A 16,184-nucleotide genomic window follows, 5' to 3' on the forward strand; every position below is an offset into this window, starting at 1 on the left:
TTAACTTCGGACGGGATGTTAGATTCCGTCTGGTGTGTTTTTTTCGATTTTTTTTCCGGACGGAATGTTTCGAGTGTTTTTTTTATTTTTTTTTCGGTTTTTTTAACTTCAGACAAAATACCGGACAAGATGTTACATTCCGTCTCAATCAAAATGCCTCCAGATGGAATTCAACATCCCGTCAGAGATTTTTTTTTCACATTTGCATTGCACAGCTTCACCTTGCTTTTCACCGTTTTGGTGAAATGAGGGGGAATAAGTGCCTTCGTGGAGGTGAATAAGGGGGGGATTATTTTGACTTGCATTGCAAATGCTCTAAATTGTGAGGCACGAATTCTTACGATAGTTTTATGGTGCCGACAAAAATTTCAATCTAAACGAGTTGCTTTTGTATAAGGAAGAGGGAACGGTGATGATTATGTTTGAGTAAGGGTGATTTTGGACATACCCAACAAAACACTCTCATACCCCAACTTTAAAATAAATAAATAAAATAATTTTAGACACATTTAGTTTCCTAAATTACCCTTCTTTTTTATTAGGTATACCCAAATATTTATTAACTAAAACAAGTCATTTACTCTACGTGATTCAGTTGTAGAAGAAACCCAAAGAAAAAGACCGCGTCTTGTTTTTTTCTTCTTCTCCAATAATCTCTTATTCTTTTATTTCATCAATAAACATGCAAACACCCCCTAAACACAGTATGGTAGCAAAACTCAATAGATGGTAGAGGATAGCAAACGTAAGAACAAAAAATGATTAATTTGATGTTTTAACAAAAAATTCTTTGAATGTTTCTGCGTTGTAAGATTAAGACCTCCTGAACGTGCTAGTCTCAAGATGCGACTCTAAAGAAGATGGGGGTTTATTGGGTATATGAGTGACAGTGCAAATGTGCAATTTTACTCTATGCTTTGGCACTGCAAACCAATCAGCGCATTTCATATTGTCAATCATCAAGTATGTCGATTAAATCGCATTAAAAACATGAACAAATTGAACGTTGACATGCTGCAAATGTGCAAAGCCAATAGATTTTTTTAGTGAAGGGAACTACATGCGAACTCATAGCATCACCAATTAGATTCACTGCCAAGTTGGACTCAGGAACCGTGATCTTGCCTTAAATATTTCTTCCAAAATGCCTTCAACTCCGTATATGCTCAAAGAAACCATGAAACTCTACTTCCAGAGACAATGATGCAAAGGTCAACACGATACAAAGTACAACGATTCGCAACAGACAACAGGGAAACATCATATCGGCATATCTTTAGGAAATTGCCAATCATATATAGGCGTTACTCCCACCAATGCATCCCTACACCACAGTCCACAGGGAAAACAAGGACAGAAGGTCAGGATCCAACACAACTTAATATGAAAATAGGAGACCCTCGCTAACTTGTCCATGTAATCATGTCACCTAGAGAGTCATGTATCTTGAATTGGGGCGCGTGTCTGTAGGCATTTTCGTGTTGCAATCCTTTTCATTTTCTAAGTATCACACTCAGTTGTAAACCAAATAGATGGGTCGTTATTTTATTTTTTGTTTTTCTTTTATTCTTTTGCCCCTTGTCCTTGTCCTTATTGGAAATACCCCAAATTATTTGGGAGATATTATTAGATTTAGGCGGGTATGACAAAAACTTATGTTAGTTATGGGGTAAAAGAGGGTAAGGGAGTGTTATGTTTTTTTTTCGATAAACTTTTTTTTTAGCAATGATTGGGACGGGAGGGGAGTGTTATGTTAGTTATGGGGTAAGGGAGTGTTTTTATGGGTATGTCCAAGATCACCCTTGAGTAATGCGTGCAATTTAATTTTAAATTATTTTCTCCCCAGGGATAAATCAGAGAACAAGTACGTTGTTGCCAAAAAAAATAAAAGAGTAAATTGTTGCCCAAAAGAAAAACATAAATCCTCCATGGAGATCCATAATATTACAGACAGTCACACAGCAAACTTAGAATACATAATGAGAAGGTGCATATATTACTTGCTAATCACACAAGAACCTACAAACAAACACACAGCAAACACTTCATTTAGGCCTCCGCATGGCTCTCTTGTTCCAACCTCCTTCTACCTGTAATTGCAAAAAAATCACCAAGCCTTGAGTTTTACCAGGTAAGACAACCAGTAATCTAAGTTCAAGTGGAGTCTCCAAAACCTATGCTCCAGCCAAAGAAAAAACATGGCAAAATGGGAATGTTGTGTCACAATAAACATGGTAAAACCTTATGAACTTTGAAATTATGATAGAAGCGAATTGATCACTGTTAAGTATTAACAAATAACACACACACACACACACACCCTCTCTTCAATCACACTAAAAAAAACAACTGCCCATAACGGAAATGTAGCTGTGCACAGTGCACACCTTTTTCTAGTTTCAAGGGACAGACAATTGGAGAAAAAGAGTGAAATCATGAGCAAGAAACTATACAGGGTGCCCATACCTGACCATGCACTTATAAATATGTCGAGTGAAGGTATGATGAAATTTAAAAGTGTACCTTACACATTGACTAACTCAGCTGCCAAGGAGCCCTTGTAAACATTTGTGATAGCTTCAGCAGTTTCAGAGACATCCCTTCTAATATTTAACAATGTAGATTCCATACTCTCTTTGTACTTTGAGACTGAATCAACTAGCATGAGCAATTCATGAGCACACTTCTGGATTTCTTCATCATTTTTCTTAATCAAATCCTGTAACCCGGCTAGAAGTCTGCCCAAATATTTATGGGAATATCAGTAAATACATCCTATTTCCCATATATTAATAAATTATAATCGAAACAGAAATGATGTGAAACGAAATATACCTTCAGAAACTCATCTTCTTCTCGTTCCCTCTTATCCAATTTATGCATCTCCTGTTCAAGATCTTCAGTAATTCTTTTAGCTTCTGCAGAACACATGGATGCGTACTCCTGTATTTCCTTTTCCACTACACTTAGTTGAGATTCAACCTGAAATGGTGATTAACCATTGACAGAAGACTGGTATAAGGGTTTTATTTACTATGATACCTATCATTTATATCTTAGTTGAGACTGCTTAAAAAAAGCTAAATAGAGGAGTGGTACTAGAAATTTGATTAGAACTTAAATTCAAATTCTTGAATGCCTAGCCAAATTTGGCAGGTCAAGATTCGGCAACCTAACCAGCTTAAGATAAAAAAGCTTTTCTTTTTTGGTGAATGCGAACTTTGTTCTTAAACCCCTACAGCCACATGCCTCAACATTATTCAACATCATACCGGTTATATATAATCGACACAATACTTATAACAATAAGCAAATGACATGCTTTATAAAGCTCTTTTATACTTCCCGCATCAATCCGAGATAAAAATTTTGTGAGATGGCTTCTTTTCTCCTTGAGTTTACTATCCTTATCCTGTGATTGTTGCTGAAGGGAAATGAATTCCTCCAACTTTGCCATCGAGCTTTTGTTCAAGTCATCTGCAAAAGCAATTAGTGTATTTTTAAGCAAAGATATGTCGTCAACGCCCAATATATCAGCAGGTTTTGATCCTTTGCTATTCAGCTTACATTGCAAGTCATCCCCAATTTTTAACCTGAAAAAAATTAGAGAAATTAGTCATGAGGACAAACAATGGTAAGTTAAGGATCACGGTTAGCACAAACAACAATCTGGTGATAAGTCAATGGAACATGAACAGAATGATATTACTCATAAAGAAAACAAAATCTCTTAACCAAGGTCTTAAAACAGCTGCTGTGAAGGTGAAACGACTGGGTCCATAACTTACCATTGTCAAGTTCGTAAGATGATAAGAGTACCATTAAGTAGAAGAGAGAAACATAAAATAAAATACTGAAATAAGAAAATATAACATTTAAAATTGTTGCCCATATATAAAGTGATGTAAAAAAGAGCCCTAAACAACAGTTGACGACAATATTTGGAGACAATTAACCATCAAAAAAGTGTAGAGGCCATTCTGTAAGGACCATCAAGGTCATGCAAGGGATGTATCCATTACAAGTTTATGACCACTTTTTAACCTTGGTTAGAACTAACAAAAGGACATTACAGGTGCCTATCTTGCAAGTCACGCTAGTGAGTTTCGAGAACAGCCTCAAGCACGTGGGGGAGAGTGCACAACCATTGGCTCAATGGTTCATGTCCTACAATTTGACAATTTCTCTGGAGGTATATATATGCATGTGTCATTTTGTGTTTTTTATGTTAAAGAGATACATTGTTCAGGTTTTTATTTATTTATTTTTTTTGCCCTGAAACAATGAAAACTGTGTATCACATAATCAGTCATATAGAGACTAACTAATATAATCAAAAATTCTTTAGCAACACACAAAATGAACAGAAACTTGTGAACACAATGACGTGGCACTCATCAGGCAGGGGGTGCGTGTGTATTTCTCAAAGAAGTACTGCAAATCAAGGTCTCTCTGCTTGCCACGTCATTGTGTTCACAAATTCGGTTCAAAGTGTGTGTTGGTGTAGAAACACTCCTAATATAATAGACTCTTGATTGGACAAGACCAAATGGTGCCTAAGAAAACGAGACTATAATGCAAATATAAGAAAGCAGGCCTAATCATCAAAGACCATTAATACTGAGTAGTGGAAAATGCTCCCAGTGACCCACGTCAGCTCCACTTTTTTCTCTGAGACTGACACATCAGATTTTTCATAAAAAAAGAAATTCTACGCTTTTTTTTGCCAATTTCAATTGTTCGTGACCCAAAATAGATAAAACCCTCTTTCCATGCTCTTTTTTCAATTCTACAAAACACTCCCAACTCTCCAAAAAAAAAATCCATCTCTTCAAACCCTCTCTCTTATTCTTCTCTTCTTCCAAAATTAAACTAAGAATAATAGAACACTTCCAAATCACTTGCAGTGAAAACAAAATACCTTTTTATTAAGATGTTACACAAAAATACTACACGGTCACCAGGCAAGAGAGAAGCAAGTACATCACAAACAGCAACTTTCTTCATCTGCTCCCTTGAAACACCATTTTCATTGATCACACAACCAATGAGGCTTGGTTTATATTCTTTACACTCCAAAATTGTTTTCACCATGATCATGCATTGAATCTGGAACTGTTCAAAAGATTCTATTTCTTGCTCAGGATTTGTGATACGGGCCAAAGAGAAGTCCATAACAGGTCGAAGAACACATTCATCTCCAAAAGAATAGGGATGCCTGCCCTGTACTGAAACTAAAACCTCATCAACTTGGTACATAACCTCTTTGTGAAGTCACAAAATTTATGATGCCTCTCCAGAAAAGATGAATAGTATGGAAGAAATAATTGGATGGCATTCAAGAGCACTGGACAGACTTCCTTGACCGGACGGGCCTCCTGCATAGATTTGGCATCACTCTGAAATCCTGAAATAATTAGTTGCCTTACTACCTTCAAACAAAACAGCCACCTCTCACATGTTAGATAGAGATCATCTTGATGTTCAACAGGAGCATTTGATGCAAAGCTCTGGGTAAGTGCAGAGAAAGCACTCAGTATTGCCTGCCAATCATTCTGCCATAGTTGCCAACTAAACTGGAATAAGTGGGAGGATATCTCAGCGAAATTCCTCTGATCTAGAGTAAGACGCTTTGAAGACAGCTCCTTCAGAGTTCGGTAGAGAACCATAAAAATCCTGTGAGATGTAAGAACATCGGCTGACTGAAGCTGTTGTGCTAAGACTGAAAAGAGCTCTGGCCATTCTCTTGGATAATCAACGCGAGCAATTTTTGAAATAAGAACGGCTAACTGGAGAGTTATCTTATTATTCTCTTCTCTCAAGTGTGACAGCAGTTTCTGCCTCAGATGTATTATCTCCTCGTAACCTTCTAATAGCCTGGTTGCATTCAACAGAGAGGTTCTCAAACTCCTTGTACTTTTTTCCCTAGAAATGCATCGACATCCCAAGACTTCTCTTCCCACTCATTTCTTGCCGCTTCAGCCCCTGAAATTTGTCTCTCCAATGCCTGGATATCCCTTCTAATCCTCTCCACATCCCTCGAATTAAACATTTAGGATTCCAGAAACTTCTTCAACTCCATATTCTCCTCACAGATCCTCTGATTCTCTGAATTCTTCATTTCCAATTCCTTCTCCATTCTCTCCAGCCCCTTCTCTAATTCCATAATATTACACTTAAATCCATCGATAAGAACATGAATTTTCCTTATATCCTCTTCCAGCATGGCCTTCTCCTTCTCAAGTTTCTCTTTATCCGATGGATCAGATCTCATTGCTTGAAGCTTCTCATCCAAATTAAAAACCTCCTTCTCCATTTCACTAACCACTTCAGCCTCAGCATCATTTTTCGCTTCCAACTTCTCAACAAATTTCGGCATCCAACTTCACAACAGAATCGTCATCACCACTTATGATCACTGTATTGCACGATTTGAACAAGCCAATATATAACACCAAGAAGAGAAGGCCATGCATGAGGAGTACCAGGTGCTTTAATAGCAGACTTGTTAAGGTTAATAGGACACATCATGAATTTCAACAAAGAAGGTAAATCCTCCTCAAGTTTACCAGTATTACTAGGCCAATAAAATTGGGCCATAAGGAAGCGAATAGTGTCGGTAATGTCTTTAGCAGAAGGAGGAGGTGGTTTGTTAAAATAAGGTTTGGAATATAACGAAAGATAATTTCTTATAGTACAAATGGCAGAAGATTGGTAAGACCGGTCAGTAATTGGAACGTTAGACATACAGCCAAGTGAAGATGACGGACGATTGGTAGCGTAACTAGCATAGGAATCTGTAATAAACTACTGAGTTCTGACTATTAAATGAAATGGAACAGTAGGTTGAAATGAATAATAAGCAAACAATCTCTCTGATTAAAAAAAATACAGCTGAGCCTCAGTTCTTAACTATTTTCTACTTAGCCACCTTCACTCCTTTTCTCTCCTTATTACACATGACCTAAGAGATTTACTTCCCTCCTTGCCCTACACGTGTTCACATCCTAATCCTAATAGGTTTGGTTATTACAATTACTAGGTTACCCTTACTAACAAAAGTAATACTTAGTCAATCATGACAATACCGATCCCTAAAAAAAAATCCTTGTCCTCAAGAATTAAACTGAGGAAAATGCATGCTGATGTTTGCCCAATCCTCCCAAGTAGTATCTTCTGGTGGAGTGTGTGACCATTGTATGAGCACTTGAGCAACAGCTTTGTTGTGTCTAGGGACTATTCTGCGAGAGAGGACAGCAACAGGTTCCATCAAGAGCTGACCTGGATGATCTACCAGTGGAAGTTGAGGCATAGGTACTGTGGTGGTGCCTAGTTTCTTCTTGAGCTGTGAAACATGAAACACAGGGTGGATTTTTGATGCTGGGGGAAGGTGAAGCTTATAGGCTACTGCCCCCACTTTGGCAGAGACTTGAAACGGACCATAGAATTTCACCGAAAGTTTACGGTTCTTCCGAATGGAAACTGTTGTCTGTCTGTAAGGTTGTAGCTTCAAATAAACCCAATCCCCCACTTGGAATTATCTATCCATGCGTTTCTGATCTGCAAAATACTTCATACGCTCTTGAGCTTTAGTTAAACTCTCTTTGATCACTGCGACTATACTTTGTCTCTGTTTAAGGTAGTCCTTGACTACTGCAATAGAGGTGTTGACTGTAGTGGGAATGGCAAGGTGGGGTGGGGTGTATCCATAGAGAGCTGTAAATGGGGACATTTTGAGGCTTGTGTGGAAATTAGTGTTGAACCACCATTCTGCAAGAGAGAGCCATTTCCCCCAGTGTTGAGGGGTGTTTCCAGTCATGCATCTAAGGTAGTTTTCCAAGCATGCATTTGTGCGTTCTGTTTGCCCATCAGTTTGAGGGTGATAGGCTGTACTGAGATGCAGCTCTGTCCCTAGTGATTTAAACAAACTTTGCCAGAAAGAGCTAATGAATACCTTGTCACGATGCGAGACTATGGTTTGAGGAAGGCCATGCAATTTGTAGATGTGATCCATGAAGACTTTGGCCACTGTGGATGCGGTATAAGGATGACTAAGAGCCTCGAAGTGACTATACTTAGTAAATCTGTCCACGACTACGAGAATAACTTCCTTCCTTCAGATTTTGGTAGGCCTTCAATAAAGTCCATACTAATGTGTTGCCATGCTTGTGTAGGAAGAGGTAAAGGCTGAAGAAGCCCTGCAGGAAGGTTGTGCTCTCCCTTGCACCTTTGGCATACATCACATGTAGTGACAAAGTGTAACACATCTTTTTTGAGGCCTGGCCAGTAGAAGTAAGTTTTGGCTCTGAGATATGTGCCTTGTATGCCTGAATGACCACCAACAGAGGATGAATGAATTGTTGCTAGTAGCTTGGATCTCAAGTTGGTGCTGCTGCCAATGAGGAGTTTGCCCTTGTATCGAAGTACACCTGCATCATAAGAATAAGGAGGTATACTATTAGGTGAGATCATGAGTTGTGAAATAACATGTTGGAGAGCGGCATCCTGAGCATAGCTCAATGAAGCTTCAACCATCCATTGTGGATGTACAGTGGTAATGAGATGACAGTCTCCTTGTTCCTCCACAACCCTAGAAAGAGCATCAGCTGCAGTATTGTCTTTTCCTTTTTTGTACTTGATTTCGTAATCAAAACCTAGCAATTTGGTCAGCCATCTTTGTTGGAGTAAAGTGGTAATCCTCTGCTCCATGAAAAACTTGATACTTTGTTGATCTGTGTGGATTATGAAATGATGTCCCGTTAGATAGGATCTCCATCTTGTAACTGCCATCACAATTGCTAGTAGTTCTTTTTCATAAGTAGAAAATCCCAATGCCTTGGGGCCTAAGGCTTTGCTGAAAAAAAGCAATAGGGCGACCATTCGCATTAAAACGCCCTGACTCCTCGTGCACAAGCATCATCATCTCTCGACAATGAAAGGTTGCTTGAAATCGGGAAGTGCGAGGCGGTGTTGTTGTCATAGCCTTTTTCAGTTCATAAAAGCAAGTTCAGTGACTTGTGACCATTTAAAACTATTAAGTTTTAACATGTCCGTGAGAGGTCGGTGATGGTGCCATAGCCTTGGACATATCTTCTATAGGTATCCGGTGAGTCCTAGAAATCCTCTCAAGCCCTTGATGGTAGTAGGTTTGGGCGGTTAATCATTGCCTCCACCTTTAGTGGGATCGGTTGCTACTCCATTGGAAGTGATGAGATGACCCAAGTATTCGGTTGAAACTTAGCAAAGGTACACTTGGAAGGTTTTGCATAAAGTGTATGTGCTCGCAATAGGGTCAGAACTTGTCTTAAGTGAACTAAATGTTCCTCGAAGGTGGTACTGTATACCAAGATGTCATCAAAGAAGACCAAGACATGCTTGCGAAGGAAAGGTGTGAATATCTCATTCATCAAGGCTTGGAAGGTAGCTGGCGCATTAGTAAGACCAAAGGGCATTACCTTAAACTCATAATGTCCTTGATGAGTCGCGAAAAAACATCTTGTACACATCTCTTTGGATGTACCAAAATTTGATGATAACCTGAGCGGAGATCAATCTTGGAGAAGAACCGAGCTCCATGCAACTCATCGAGTAATTCATCTATGATAGGCATCGGAAACTTGTCCTTCACTGTCATGTCATTAAGCTTTCTATAATCTACACAAAAACACCATGTACCATCCTTCTTCTTAACTAATAACACTGGTGAAGCAAGCAAAGTGACTAGACTGAATTAATCCAGCTTGAAGCATTTCTGCCATTAAGGACTCAAGGACCGCCTTTTGAATGTAGGGTTGCTTATAGGGTCTCTGGTTGGTAGGTTCTGTGTCACACCCCAAATTTCCAGACAATATTTAAAACAATTATATTCAATTATCTGGAAACCCGGGGTGAAACAAAACCCTAAACCCTGTTATCAAACACGATATATATACAAAACTGAAATCAAAAGAAAACTAAAGGGACAATCCTTAAATCACATTATTAAACTACAAAAGAAACCCGACCAACTCTATTACATTTATCTCAAAACAAATCCGTACCGCGAGGAAAAATTTTAAACCGAAGACTCCAAAAGCAACTCCAAATCCGTGTCCTTATCCAGCAGCTCCACCATCTATGTGTTTAAGAACACACGTTGCAAAACAAAGCAAACAAACGTAAGAAGAATTGAATTTTCTTTGGTATGAGTAGACTAACAACAAAATATATATAATAATCTTTCAAATGAATAATATAACATTACAAACAATTTCAACTTGGAAGACAATATAGTTCCGTTTTTCAAAAAGCGGGTGTAGTTTCTTCCCAAGTAAGATTTCACCCCAACATACAAATTCCAAGAATCTCATATAATAGTACTTTCGTCATTCCCTTTCTTTCCAAAATAACTCACAATCTGATACCACTTTACATTTCATTTTATTAGCTGCACGTATGATAACCTAATTAAATATGAGTTTGGTATACCTTACCTTTAAGCCAACACGTCGTCTTAGGGTAGGATATTTCGTCCCTGCGAGAAAAGATTAATAGATCCTACCCTCTCCCCGAAAAGCAGAGTTAGACATCACAATAAATTGATTTATCTCAGCCAGTCAAAATTCCATTCATGACCAAACCTCATTTAAGACATTTAAGTCTAATTAATATAACCTGGTTCGTCCCGTATCTTTGGGAAATACCACTTATCATAATACCTATATCAAGGATAGTCATTCATATGACATCATTACGTCATAAAGTTTCTGCGTGCATAACCATAGATCTCAGACTATCACAAGTCATTAATATTTTCGTAATAACATATCAAGTTATAGTCATTTCACAGTCACATAGAAATTTCAATCATTTACTAATATTATTCACCGTCACACTTCATATCCATAACATCACACAATTCATATACTTTTACTTTAGTATCACTCGTTTACTTATGAGAACAAGGAAAAGTCACAACCAAGGAGTACATTCATCCCTTGTGAGTATCAACTCATACAAACCACGTAAACATTTATCATAAGAAATCATATACATCATATGCAATAACTCCATCACACGTAAAATCAATATTTTACTTTGCTTATTAATTATCTCGTTGACTCATTTATTCAAAGACACGACCCCAACCTTTAGTTCCTACTCCGCGATTTGCACTACACACATTTGCCAAATCCACACATATCCGTGTGCCTCACTCACACCGAGTACCACTACAAGACATATGTCCCAAGGGGATATCGCCTCCGGAAACATACTTTCATCTTGTAAACTTCGTAACTTGTGAGTCGCGACCATCTGGGCTTTCCATACACATAATCACAAAGCCTCCTTTGGGGCATAACAAAACATCCAGTCATTCATGGCACATCAATGAATACCTTGGGTCATTCCGCCACATTCAAGGAATACCCATCATAACACTAACGGGCCATTCATGGCACATTGATGAATGCCCCCGGTAATTCCATACATTCAAGGAATACTCAAACCTACGTTCCCCGTACATTGAGGAATACGACCCAACCCAAGGCCTTAATACCTTAGTTCTCTCTAGGGCGGTCAAGCGATTGGGTCATTCATGGCACATTCAATGAATACCCGGTCATTCATGGCACATTCAATGAATACCCATCTATCGCGTGACATCACAAGTCATAAACATTTCTTTTCATTACCAAATCACGGCGTGGAGAGTTCTAAAGATGTAGGCGACACATTAAAATATTATTATCACTTATAATTATACTAGCATTACTCATGTCAAAAATAGACCACACATGCAGAGAGCCATTTTGGCGTCGAAGGCAAATCAAGCAACTTAAATATCATTGAATGTAAAAGCGGACTTATAATCAAACAAATACAATTTACATAACCACACTCGTATATACAATATCGTAAACAAATAGTTCATTAGCCCAAATTCAAATCCACACACACTAATATCCAAAGCGGTCGACATATACTAAAGTCTATATTCATATACAACTGACTATCTCACACATATATATTTATGTAGTCTCAAAACAACGGTAATTTCTAACCTGATTACATAGTTATCACACAAACTAATATATATATTATAGATATAGTGTAGTGGCTGCACTTTTGCTCAAAGTTTGCTTTTCATTATCCAAATCTATCAAGATTGGAATCAAGCGCCGTAGTTCTTATCGACCACATAGTCAATCTTTATAGTTTTTCCTACATTTATCCAAATGACATGTAACTTAATTATTTAAAAACTAAGGTATGTAGATATACTTTTTCATGTAGAACTCGAAGTCCCAACCTTAGCCCATCTAAAAGAAAACTTAGGTTGAAAACGGTAAAAATCCTAATTTTTCAGCAAACTAGAATTCTGACGGACTATCTTCCGAATGGAACAACTCTTTCCACAGGTATCCAAACGCATCGAAGCTTTTTGTGTTGCAAAGCTGACGTACAGAACTTACTTTCTCATGTTTTACAAAAAAACCCAATCTCATTCTAAATGTGCCAAAACTAGGCTCGAACACAGTGCGAAGAAACTGATTTCTGACGCACCATTTTCTGTCAGTCAAACTTCCAGACACCATAATAAATTCCACAGGCCTCGGAATGCAATGAGGCCAATTGGAATAGAAAGCAGACTTCTAAATCTTATTTTATTATGTTTTATAAAAATTCTAACTCTCACCCTAACTATTTTAAAACTGGACTTGAACACAGTGTGCAGAACTGATTTCTGACGCACTAGTTTCTGTCAACCAAACTTCCAGACCTTATATCTATTACCACAGACCTCGGAATGCGACGAGGCCAATTGGGTTGGAAAGCAGACACATAAAACTTATTTTTTCATGTTTTGGCAAGAGTTTGAATCTGAACTTAACTATGTGAAAACTCGATTCCAAACCAGGCACAGACCGGATTTCTGAAATCAGAAAAATTCTGACGTGCCAACTTCCGAACACCGTAACCATATCCACAAACCTCGGAATGCAACGAGGTTGATTGGGTTGGAAAGCAGACTTATAAAACTCACCTTTTCGTGTTCTATAAAAACTCTAAATCTTCCTCTAGCTTTATGAAATTTGTGATCAAACCTTGTACATGTTAATGGAAGCCTTATCCTAATTAGTTTGTCTTCCCCAGTCAAGAATTTAAATCACATAGCCAATAAAAATAAGACTTCAGAACATAACAGTATTTTCTGTAATTTTAATAAGCACCAAAGTTTGGCTTTAAAGATGATACATAGAAGCTGAAATCACATACACATGTAGTTATTAGTTTGTCCTTTTGATATTGAAAACTCTTAAATATCAACTCATTGAGTCAACGTCAAGTCTTCAAGACATATCCCTTTATCTTAGATTCATCTTATCAGTAGCTTGACAATGTGTGTTATATAATGCAGAGCATATATATATATATAGTAGAGAAGGAATTACGGACTGAACCTCTGAAATTTTTATAGAAAACGCAGACTGAAATAGTAAGCTGAGAATACTGACCTGATAAAATCCCACATAATTCCACCGAAGAAAAAGTTGGCAAATAAGCACAAATTTCAGAAGCTCAGCCAATTGTGCTAGCTAGCAAGTCCATGAGCCTCCGAACGTCATTGAAAGAGTAAAAGACCCACTAATCCAATGAAAGAGTGAAAGACCTATGACAGACGACTCAGTCTTAATCCTACAAATAGCAAGTCTTTATATGAACTGATTCTAAGTGCCAATGCAAGTGCCAAGTGTCAAGGAAGGCTTGAATAGCTCTTTCATGATCTCATTCTGTGAGGAAACTGTTTGTTGCTAGTCGCCCACCCAACTGCACAGTTGTCTCTTCAGCTTCTACATCATACAGCATCACTAGCTTTATAAGTTATAAGTTATGAATTCAGCAGCAACACTTTGACCCAACATATTCAAGCTATAACACTTGATGTTCCTCTATCTAGACCATTTTTGAATATTGATATAATCCCATATCATCCATTTCTCCAATAATATTTAACGCAATCCTCATCAACTGTGGACGAATTCTCAAGCAGCTATGTTAGGAGAGAGAGAGTTTGAATTAGACGAATTTCAAGAATTGTCCTTTACTCGAACGCCTCAATGCATTTCCAACAGAAGTGACAATATTGAACATCCATGCAGCCACATCCACATCCATGCAGCCACATCCACCACAACCTTCTTGTCAGCCAAAACCGGCCAACACCCCTTTTTCTTCCCAACTCTCTGTGTTCATTCATTCTCTCTCAAGTTTTCTCCTTCCTTTTTTTTTTTTAATTTTCTTTTTCTTAAAAAAAACTCCCCCCAAAAAACAAGAACGAGTGTTTTGTAAAACCAAAACACCCGAAACCCCCATCCCTTACTTTCAGCAACTACTAATCCCACTTCCCACGTTTTTATGATTCTATCTTTATCTCTATCTTTATCTTTTCTTTTTATTATTATTTAATTTTATATATTTAATAAAAAAAAAAGGAATGAAAACGAGGGTTGTTATATTCTGCATTGGCCTTGAGTGGAATGTGGTGGTCTAAACTTCTGGAAGGTGGAAGACTAGTTGGTTCTTGAAAAACATCTTCAAATTCCTCGATTAGGGATGTTACTGCCACTGGCATGTTTGACTCCACTTCGATGGCTGTAATAGAGAAAATTTGTCCCACCAGTGCATGGGTATTTTTCCGCAAAAATTTGGACAATGCCTTTGCAGTGATCATTTTAAGAGAAGTCGTTTCAGGTCCCCCTTTGAGCACTATCTTTTTACCATCTCTTTTAAAGGTTAACTGAAGTTTCTGAAGATTGATTATCACATCACCTCGTTGTTTGAGCCACTCACCACCTAATACCATATCACAACCACCCAAAGGTAATATCCGTATGTCCTCCTCAAAAGAGTGACCTTGCATGTCCCATTTTAAATGGTTGCATATAGTTTTACTAATAGTCTTCTCCCCATTAGCAACTGTGACTAACATGTGAGCTGTGGGATCTGTCTTACACCCGCTTGCCTAGCCACCGGAATCTAGGAAGCCGTATTATGCTTTGCGATATATATTAGTATAGTAATAGGCCTCTTTTTTATCATACCCTGAATGCGTATTGTGTTCTGGCCCACATTCCCAGTCAAGGCATGTAGAGAGATTTCCATGTCTGTGTCCACCTGCTGTGTAAGTTGTTCCTTTTCACTAGTAGCTTCCTCTAGGTCACTGTCATCTTCTGTTCCTACGAGCATATACAAGTATTGAGTCTTACACTTGTGACCTGGTTTGTATGTTTCATCACAATTATAACAGAGTCCCTTCTCTCGTCTGAATTTCATTTGAGCTGGTGTGAGTCTTTTGATGGGGGGTAAGTTGGTAGGTGCTTGGTTTTGGTTGTTATTGGTGGGGTTGTTGGTGAACTTAGCAATAGGTGGAGCAGTTGGAGTGGGGTTTGTAGGAGTTGTCTGTTTATTTGGAAATGGTGGGGTGTGGAAGTAGGAAGTTGTCATGTTTTGGAATGGTTTCTGTATTTGTTTGGAGGTTTTCTTTCCTTGGGCATCTATAGTCATCTCTCTGCATTCGGGCAAGGTATAAAGCATCGCTAAGGTGAGTTGGTTTAAACATTTGGACGGAAGCTTTTAGTTCTTCTTTCAACCCACTCAAAAAACTAAGCACAAAGTATTCCTCCGTCAACTGTTTATTCTTGGTCACCATAAGGGCTTGGAGTTCTTCAAATTGTTCAAAATACTCATCCACAGTACCCAGTTGAACGAGTTTGTTGAAACTTCCTACATAATTTTCCTGCCCGACAGTTTCAAATCTAGCACAAATGACTTCTACTAACGACTCTCAATCTAGTAGTGTCTTTCCTTCTTGGTAGGTAAGGAACCATGAATCTGCCTTACCCTCAAAGTACAAAGACGCTATTTGAATTTTTTGAATGTCGTCCATCGTGTGTAACTGGAAAAAATAACTACATTTCCTGGCCCAAACTCTCGGGTTGGAGCCATCAAAACGAGGGAAATCTAGTTTTGGGGTCTTGAGAAGTTTACCGGGATCCCTCTGGTTGACTTGAAAATGCTGACGTGAATGATAGGTGGAGTTCTCTGCTTCAATAGTGGAACTAGATGGTAGCTCCGCTGCTGTTGTATTTCTAATTCCTTTTTCATCCAACCACTTAAACAGTTGTTCGAATCTGGCTTCA

At 38.2% G+C, this 16,184-nt stretch overlaps 1 long non-coding RNA gene across 1 annotated transcript; it reads right to left on the bottom strand.

Annotated features, from left to right (window-relative positions):
* Positions 1–1,897: 1,897 nt before the first annotated feature.
* On the bottom strand, positions 1,898–8,714 carry LOC147479896 (uncharacterized). Its single transcript, XR_015206981.1, has 4 exons — positions 5,867–8,714; positions 2,836–3,593; positions 2,524–2,738; positions 1,898–2,090 (listed from the first exon to the last, which is right to left on the bottom strand). It is a non-coding gene; the product is annotated as an uncharacterized LOC147479896 (long non-coding RNA).
* Positions 8,715–16,184: the final 7,470 nt, after the last annotated feature.

This window comes from Coptis chinensis, chromosome 8, assembly GCF_015680905.1.
Source record: "Coptis chinensis isolate HL-2020 chromosome 8, ASM1568090v1, whole genome shotgun sequence".
In the NCBI taxonomy this organism is placed as follows: Eukaryota; Viridiplantae; Streptophyta; class Magnoliopsida; order Ranunculales; family Ranunculaceae; genus Coptis; species Coptis chinensis.